Source organism: Nycticebus coucang, chromosome X, assembly GCF_027406575.1.
Source record: "Nycticebus coucang isolate mNycCou1 chromosome X, mNycCou1.pri, whole genome shotgun sequence".
NCBI classification, from domain to species: Eukaryota; Metazoa; Chordata; class Mammalia; order Primates; family Lorisidae; genus Nycticebus; species Nycticebus coucang.
Genome location: NC_069804.1, coordinates 45333222 through 45342353, shown reverse-complemented (window position 1 = coordinate 45342353; position 9132 = coordinate 45333222).

Sequence of the window (9132 nt, the reverse complement as noted above, 5' to 3'; positions counted from 1 at the left end):
GTCGAAGTATCAAATGGCAGCCCCAAACCTTCCAACCTACAGTGAGAGAGCTGTTCTATGGGTCTATAGAAGGTATGAGGTATGCACAAAACTGACAATAAGCTCTCAATTAAAAGAGCTATAATACATGTACTAATTATAGTGAAGCCTCCTAATTGAGAACACTGTGTGTGTGTGTGTGTGTGTGTGCGCGCACGCACGTGTGTGTTGGGGTGCGGAGTACAAAGCAGCAAAGAACCTATATCACCTGGTCAAACTCTAGTGTAATTCCTGCTCCTTAAAGCCCCATAAAAACAGAAGGATATGTCACTATCAGCTGCAATAGATGAATTATAATGACCGAGAAGAAGCTGTAAGCCTGGACTTACTGAGCCACAGGAAAAGGGGGGACTTCAAGAAAGGCTGGCTTGAGGTCCAAGCAACTCTTCTGGGGGTTGCTTTGGGCCAGTGAATATTCTCAGTATTATCACTACTCCAATTCAGAGGACCTTCTCAGATTTGCAAGACCTCCCCATATAGGCATGATATGACCTGGAGAAGCCAGGGTTACAGCACATTATCAAAATGACTGAAGATTCACAGTAGAGAATCAAACATGTCAAGTGTGTGTAAAGAGCTGCAATGTTCTATGCTCTTGGTGGGAGTAAATACAAATTTTAAGATAAGATATTTTAAGAATATTTAAAAGTATAAAGCTCACCAATTTAATGAGCAATAATTGAGAACCTACAAAATGTCAGGTACTATACAATACAGTAGAAATGTTAGGGCAAATAAAGAATATCCTTATCATATGTAAAACACTATACTACTTGTGTATGACTCAAGCTATAATAGAAAAGGAAGTGTTTTGAATAAAAATAGCAAGAAATTTAAATAGGTATAAAACAGTAGAGGGGTAGCATATTGTAAAGAGGAGAGGATTTGGGGTTAGAAGTTAGTAGTCTGGGGTTTGAGTCCTGACTGTAGCTTTTCAAAATTAGAAAACCATATTAGGAGAGGTAATTTATCAAAATTTTTTATTTATTTTTTTTATTAAATTTTAAGGTTAGGCTATTACTAGACTAGAGATTAGCCTTTTCACTCCTAGTCTATGTTCCTTCTGCTCCAGTTTATATCTGGGCGGTATCCTAGAGTCTTGGGACAAAGACACTTTCAAAGAAATACTTTGCAAAGAAAAGGAGAAATACTAACAGCTATGTCCTATTTGGTCTCCTGGTTTACAGGGCCTGCGTTCAGAGAAGATGACAGCATGGGTTTAAAGGCTATAGCCTGCCTATTATTAAATATTAAAGACCTGATTTTCTTTAGCAGTCTTGTGGTTCTTAACACAGTGAGACTTCTCAGCTCAGGTGGTTTTGAAGAGCAATAAAATTGCATGAACACGTTATTGTAAAATTCAAACTAAAATTAACTTTGTCATAAAAAACATAATCATATTCTTAATGAACACATCCTGGAACCCTAACAGCAGTACACCATGGTCATTTAAAAGCAATCAGGCAGTTAGTGAAGAAGAACCTCACTCCTTCCTTCCGGCCCTCCCCCACCCAACTTCAATGCAATAATGGATCTGCTTCCAGCCTGTGAAAATGTGTCTCTAAGGATATTGTATTAAGCAATTGAAAGCAATAAACTTTTCTTGGGAATCTGCTCTACCTCTAAAGGGGAAAAGAAAAAGGTACTAAGCTAATACCTAGACTTTCAGGACAGATTCTTAATTATTTAAGGAAATGTGTTGAACACACTATGGAATACAACTTTTCTAAGGTGCATTCCCTTTAGCCTCCCTACTCTTCCCACCTAAAAGGGACTTCACTAATAGACAAGAAAAATAAGGATGGTGTTCATCACACTTATGCTGAAGTGTTCTACCATAGTGCTCAAGATCAATATTATTTACTAAGAATATTCTGGTATACTTGGAGGCCAGTGGGCTTAAAGGCCTCTCTTCATTCAATGAAAGACAAAAATGTTAGCATGTATTTTATGATATGTATTTTGCTAAGTTCTTTATACATTTTTATTTTAATTTTTATCTTCTCAGAAGTAAATAATATTATTCCTACATTTCTGCAGATGAGGAAATAAGGTTAGAAAAGCCAAGTGAATTATGCACAGTTTTAAAACCAGTAAAAGGCTAAAAATGATGCATATGAACCTCCTACTCATGTATTCAATAAAGAAAAATAATTATCTTCTCAATGAAAACAATGTCTCCTAGTTCTTTTCCATGCAGTTTGAGACTTATAAATCTAACCTATAAATGTCCTAGTGATGCTGTTAAAACTAAACATTAGGAAGATAAACATCACTTCCTCTCTTTATAAGGCATTCAGGGTTTACTTTCAACTGAAGAAACAGGTTTCAATTACTTTTCAAATATTGCAGAGGTCAAAAACATATTAGTAAAATCGTCAATTATTAAAACAGGCACATGAATCACTTGACCTTTCTTGAACATTCTCTTTCTCCCTTCCTTTCTCTCAATACTCATTCAATCTCTCTAATTTTTTTTGTTTGGATATATTAAAATACTCCCTAGAATCTTTAATAGCTTTTCACTTCTTAGCACCCAAAGAGATATTTACCAATTCATCCTAAAAATGTATTTTTAAATAAATATAAAAGCAATTAGAAATATAAATGCTGCCAGTAACATGCCAAACTGAAATTACTCCTTTAAAATTTCCTTCAAAACACATTTAGAAACTCGGATCTTGGTTTCTACCACCATTCTCCAATGAAAGGAACCAGGACTCCTTAGAGAAATGGCTGATTCTAGGACTGGACAGGAACTACAAAGATGGGCCTGGAATATCTTATAGTGCCAGATACTAAGGAAGTGTACAAACAAAACACAAAAATAGCCACAATGCTGGGATATGTCAAAAAGGTACAGGAATTAGCTGAAAGAGTTCTTAATGACTTAAGTTGAAACAATTTGAGCAGCAAAAAAAGTATTAGATTATAGCCTAGAGTACAAAATAAATATTCACAAATCCATAGTGTTATAAAAGATTGAATACATGAGTAAATACATAAATAAATTGAGAATGGACAAAGCTCCCATACAGAATTCCAAACAATTGATGTAGATAACGTACTCATCAAGGAGGAAGAACATAGCTTCTCAGTGCTTAAATATGGACTGTGCCATATTTAAGGCATAAGTATGGAAAGGGAGAAATAAAAAGAGTAGCTGTACAGTGGAGATAACTGACAAGCACTACTTCAGTCAGGTGATCAAATCAACAGGGATAAGTCACATTGATAGTATGCATCCTTGATCTGATGAGATGAGAAGTGCACTTTACCTCTATGGTCTTCCTTCTCAAAATCTACAGCCCAAGTCTAAACATGAGAAAAATATCAGACAAATCCCAATTGAGGGCGAGTCTACAAAGTACATATCTAGTACTTCTCAGAACTGTCAAGATCATCAAAAACAGGGCAAGTCAGAAAAACTGTCATAACCAAGAGAAACCTAAAGAGACATGATGACTAACTGCGCTGTAGTAGCCTGGATGGAATACTGCAGCAGAAAAGGAACAGTAGATAAAAATCAAAACAATCTGAATAAAGCATGGCCTTCAGTAAATAATGTATCAATATCGATTCAATAATTATAACAAATGTACCATGGTAATACAGAGGGTGCTAAAAAAATGTATACACATGCTATGAAAGGGCAAATGTTTTAAAATTGTAATACTTAATGCATACCAATAACGAAAGATGAACACAAGTCACATTTGATTTCTGCAAATTATAAGAGGTACTAAAAGCGGTTTCCATCAGGGTCCAGACACCTCTGATTATGGTGAATGAGTGGCTGAGCAACATTGACCAGTGTCCTCTTATATTGCTGTGCATGCTGCTTCAATGTCTTTCTGAAGTACCACTGGTATAGCTGGTTTTATACACTACATCATATTCTTTTAAGGTCCTCCATAAGTAGAAGTCAAGGGGTGTAAGTCAGGAGAACATGGGGGAAACTCAAACACACCAATTTGTCCTATCCATTGTCCTGGCAAATTCTCATTGAAGTAAGCTCTCACATCTCATGGAAAATGGTGGGGTGCCATCTTGTTGGAAGTAAAATTGATCATTCCCCAAAAGTGTATGAATTGCAGATAAAATGGCTGTGCATAACATGTCTAGATACACTTGACCAGTAATGGTACCTTCAGAAAAGAATGGGCCAACTAGTCTTTTTAATGACAGTCCACACCAGACATAGAGCCCCAGTAAATTGACTTCTTTTGGCACATGAATGCATGCAATTCTTAGGTGTGTTGGAGGTTCTATTGCATTATTGACACCTCCATTGTAGTCATACTTCCACAATACAACATTGTTGAATTTTAAATACCACTTCAAAATGGTCTTGTGCTCTGTGAACAACAACCATGCTTCCATCATTTTCTTTGACTGTCTGCCTGTTGCATGGTGATGCCATATTTGATTAATGCCATATTTAAGCAAACGTCATATTATACATTGCTACCATAATTCAATTCAACTTTGACAAGTAAATTAATACATAGATAAAATCTCTTAAAATGTATATAGATTTTTTGCACACATGGTATAAGATGGTAATAATAGGGGAAATCAGGTGCGGGGGTATAAGGGAATTCTCTGTACTATTTTTACAATTTTCTGCAAATTTAAAAGCACTTTTAGATTAAAAAATTGAACAAAATTAACTAAAGCCAACTTAAGCCATACTATACCAGTTCCCTGAGGGAAGAAGTGGAAACTAAATACAGAAACTAATGTAACCCTTTTTTTCTATCTGTAAATATTTATTGACATTCCTCGTCTGAATCTGATCTGTTGAATTTTAAACAAATCAGTATTGTTTCCATAACTCCAGTTGGCATATGATTGGTAATGGAGTTGACTAATGATGGCATCTACACTAAGCTCATGGACACCTCTTCTCTCTTTTTCACTTCCCTCTACCCCCTCCACTTTCTTCAGAATCCAGCAACATTGTTAACTTGAAGAAATATCACATCAGAGGAACTCTTCAAGACGTTGTTACCAAAGCATTCACTAGATTTTCACTTCCAACAATACGAATTTAGTCCTTTTCTATGAATTTTTCACATTTCAGCTCCATTACCTTTTCTTGGTCTGCTCTATTGAATATAAACTATCAAATCCAAAAACCTTGTTGCTTTTCTTCTAGGTTTTCCATTTTAACATCATTTTGCTTTTGTCCATACTGAACACGGGGTGGGTAGACCTTAATGCAGGAAAGACTTTTCTGGAACAGCTTGAGAAAATGTTGTAGCCCAAATGGAATTTGCCTTCTGCATTGCCCAGATCTCTTTCTAGATTCTCTGATGTGAGCCTACTCTCAGAAATCTTGTTCCATTGTCCCCAAAAGGCCACCCTAACAGCCCAATTCTCTTTAAGTAGAGCCTAGTGATGTAGTTCCACATCTTTTTTTGTTTTTGTAAAATTCTTCTTTATGCAGTGCTTTGATTTTGTCACCTATCAAAAAGGATGAAATTCATATGCTTATTTACATTAAAGTGTGGCTAGTAAAAACAAGTGCTGTTATTGAAGCCCATTAGATATTGTACATTAAAAGGATTCCCTGGAATGGTAGTCCTTTGGAGAGTGACAAAAAAAAATTGCATGGATATTTTTTAGTACAGAATTTTTTTATATTCCTATGTTTATGGAAACCACACATCCACAGTTTCCCAGGACAATCCTATTTTATGCATCTTGCCCTTTAGTAATTATTTGTGGAACCTCCTTTTACTCTGAAAATTACTCTAATTTTTATGACAAATTATATGAACACCCTCCCAAAATCACTCAGAGAAAAATTCTGCTTTACCAAGTCAGTTTTCTCATAGGAATTACAAGAATGGTAAGGAAGTAAGCTAATATTAGTTACTGGTTATTTTTTATTCCCATCATTAAGCTCTATTGACAACAAATGGAATTTTATTGCTGGCAAGATATAAGTAACTTCTTCCTAACTCTGTTATTTTGATTTGTCTGTGAAGTTAACTCAGATCCCAGGTGATATTCACATTCAGTTCTAAATTTTGAGATAAGTTCTTTTTAATAACTTAAGTTTCCTAGGAATAAATAATAGCTTAAATACCACCTAACCATGTCCATTGGAATTTCCCTGTGAACATATACACTTCTTTCAAATCCTTATGAGAAAATTAGCAGACACTGCTGCTACTTTTGAATTGATTTCATCTGTGAAATAACATCAGTTAAACCTGTTGATATCTCAGAACATAAAAATGAAGATACTATATAGCCATCTCAGGAGATTAATAAATAAATTGATTTCTGTGAAACAATCTCCCTTGCTTGTCCAAGTTCAGTTGTCATGAGACCTAGGGTACTTTCCAAGGAAAGACTAATTTAGTTCTAAAAATTTGACTTTTCTTCACATCTCTAAGTGCTTTGGGAACCAAACTTTAGGATTATGAATTTCAGATACTTTATTAGCAGAGGAACCCCACCAGATGAAATGGAAGGAAGATGAATTCTGCCTTCTCATCTCACTCTCTCCCAGAACACAAAGGAACCTTGGACTAACTCTGTTCTAGGGTGAAGTGATGGAAGCTACACTGGCAGCACTAGGTTTGCCTGAAGGATTTAATGTGATCAGGGGTCATCCTCACAGAACACCATGGATAGGAGGACAGGGGTAGGGTGGGAGACAGAGGAAGAAAGGTCAGAAGAGTCACTTGCTAGGCCACCAGTCACCCATGATTGAGCAGTCTCTTTCTCTACAGTCTGAGAAAGGAAAAATTTGAGGAATATACAGTATCTGGCAATTACTCACCTGTGTGCTGGCTAATGATTGCAGTAATAAGATGGATCAGGGCCAATTTTCTTCCTGCAGTGTTCTTATTAGTGAGAAAAAGCATTTACTTGTTATGTTTCTGCTTTTGCACAATGTGTAACCTAGATAAGGAGAGGATAGATAAGATGCATTTGAGATAGTGGGGTAGAGAAGTAAAGAATGCTCTGGGGAAATCAAGTAGGGATGGAAATATCAGCTGCTTGGAGAAAAAGTTTGCTGGAATGAGAGAAGATAGGAAAGGGTTGAAAAAGGTTCTTGCTAGAGGCCAGGCACAATGGCTCACACCTGTAATCCTATACTCTGGGAGGCCAAGGCAGGTGGATCATCTGAGCTCAGGAGTTCAGAGACCAGCCTGAACAAGAGTGAGACTCTATCTCTATCAAAAATAGAAAAACTAGCCAGGTGTTGTGGCAGGCACCTGTAGTCCCAGCTACTTGGGAGGCCTAGGCAAGAGGATCACTTGAGCCCAGGAGTTTGAGGTTGCTGTAAGCTGTAACACCACGACATTGTAGCCAGGGCAACAGAGTGAAACTCTGTCTCAAAAAAAAAAAAAAAATAGTTCTTGCTAGAAAAGTGAAAGAAGCCTGGAAAATATATAGTCACCTTTCTCCATTGTTTCAGTTATCTAGTGTTATGTAACAAAACAAGCTCAAAAATGAATGACTTAAAATAACAATGATTTTTGCTCAGGGTTCAGCTTAGTCTGGAATATCCAGGACCTCCCTCATCACCTAATAGTCTGGCATTTTGTCAGCATTGTTCTGGCTTCAAAAAGGAAACATTCCAAGAGGAGATGTGATATGCTTCACTTCTGTGGGCATCAAATTTTTCTTCTCTGAAATCAAGGAGTTGACTAAATGAATTCTAAGCTTCTTTGCAGTTTATTTACAAAGAATATGCCATTCTTGTCTATTTGCCAGGAAACTTAGTTGGAATCTCTGTAGACACAAAGTAAAAAGGAGCATATTGATTGTTGCTATCTCAGGGTTCAATCCAGCCCACTCTCAACTCTTATTGTTCCCTTACACAAATTATCTACTTCAATCCAGCAGACCTGCCTTTAATGTCCTACTGAACTTCTACTTTATGAACTCAGCTGTTTTGTTCATGTTTCTCATAAGATGTGATTTTGTTACTCATATCTCTTAACTTCAAGTCTAGTGTACTTTTAATATAGCTCTTTTGTACATGGACGTGCCTTCACTAACTCCCATCCACCTAAACTCCAACCACCGAAAACCTCCTTAATCCTTTAAAGGCCTAACTCAGAGCAGAAATTTTGCATAGTTTTCCCCATCATTACACTGGAAAGTGACCTCTTCCTCTTCCCTCTTCTTTTTTTAGATCTGATTATTGGTACTACTCAAGTGATACTCACATGCATCATATATATTCCCAAATAGATATGACTAAAAAAGACCACTTTGAAAAATTTGTCAAAATCCTTGATGAAAAAATTAGTCTTCATAGAAGATTTTTGTGAAGATATGCAAGCCATCTATTTGCTAGATAGGCTATGACTTATCCCATTGAAGCTACACCTTTGTACTGAACTGTCTCGTTCTTACTATGGAGCTGCTTTACACTGAGTTGCTATGTCTTCAGATTTCAATGAATAATGTTATAAGAGCCCATTACCTAATGTAGCTGACATCTTGTTGTCAACATCTTGAGTGTCTCCTATCTCTGAAACATATTTTAGAGTAAATGTTTCACTTCCTTTGAGATGCCATGGACATTTTTTTTTTTTTACTTAAAAGTAATAAAAACTATGAAACTAATTCCAGTGGGTTTTTCTTCGTTTTTATTATTTCTGCTGTTGTTCAATTTTTGTTCATTTATTTTGGCCACCAAGATGCCTATCGACAAAATTGTGATGCAGTTACAATTGTTGTCTTTTTTTAAATTCATTGTAAGTGGGCAAAAATATGTGCATTTTTTGATTTGACCATTTATTTATGTATTTATTTTTGAGACAGATTCTCACTATGTCACCCTTGGTAGAGTGCTATGGCATCACAGCTCACAGCAACCTCAAACTCTTGGGCTTAAGCAATTCTCTTGCCTCAGCCTCCCATGTAGCCGGAGGTACCCACCATAATGCCTGGCTATTTTTTTGTTGTATTTTTTATTGTTGTTCTAGCAGGCCTAGGCCGGGTTCAAACCTGCCAGCAGCAGTGTATGTGGCTGGTGCCCTAACTACTGAGCTACAGGTGCCTAGCCATTGACCATCTATTTTGATGGCTATTTTTTCCTTTATTAAGTTCTACCAT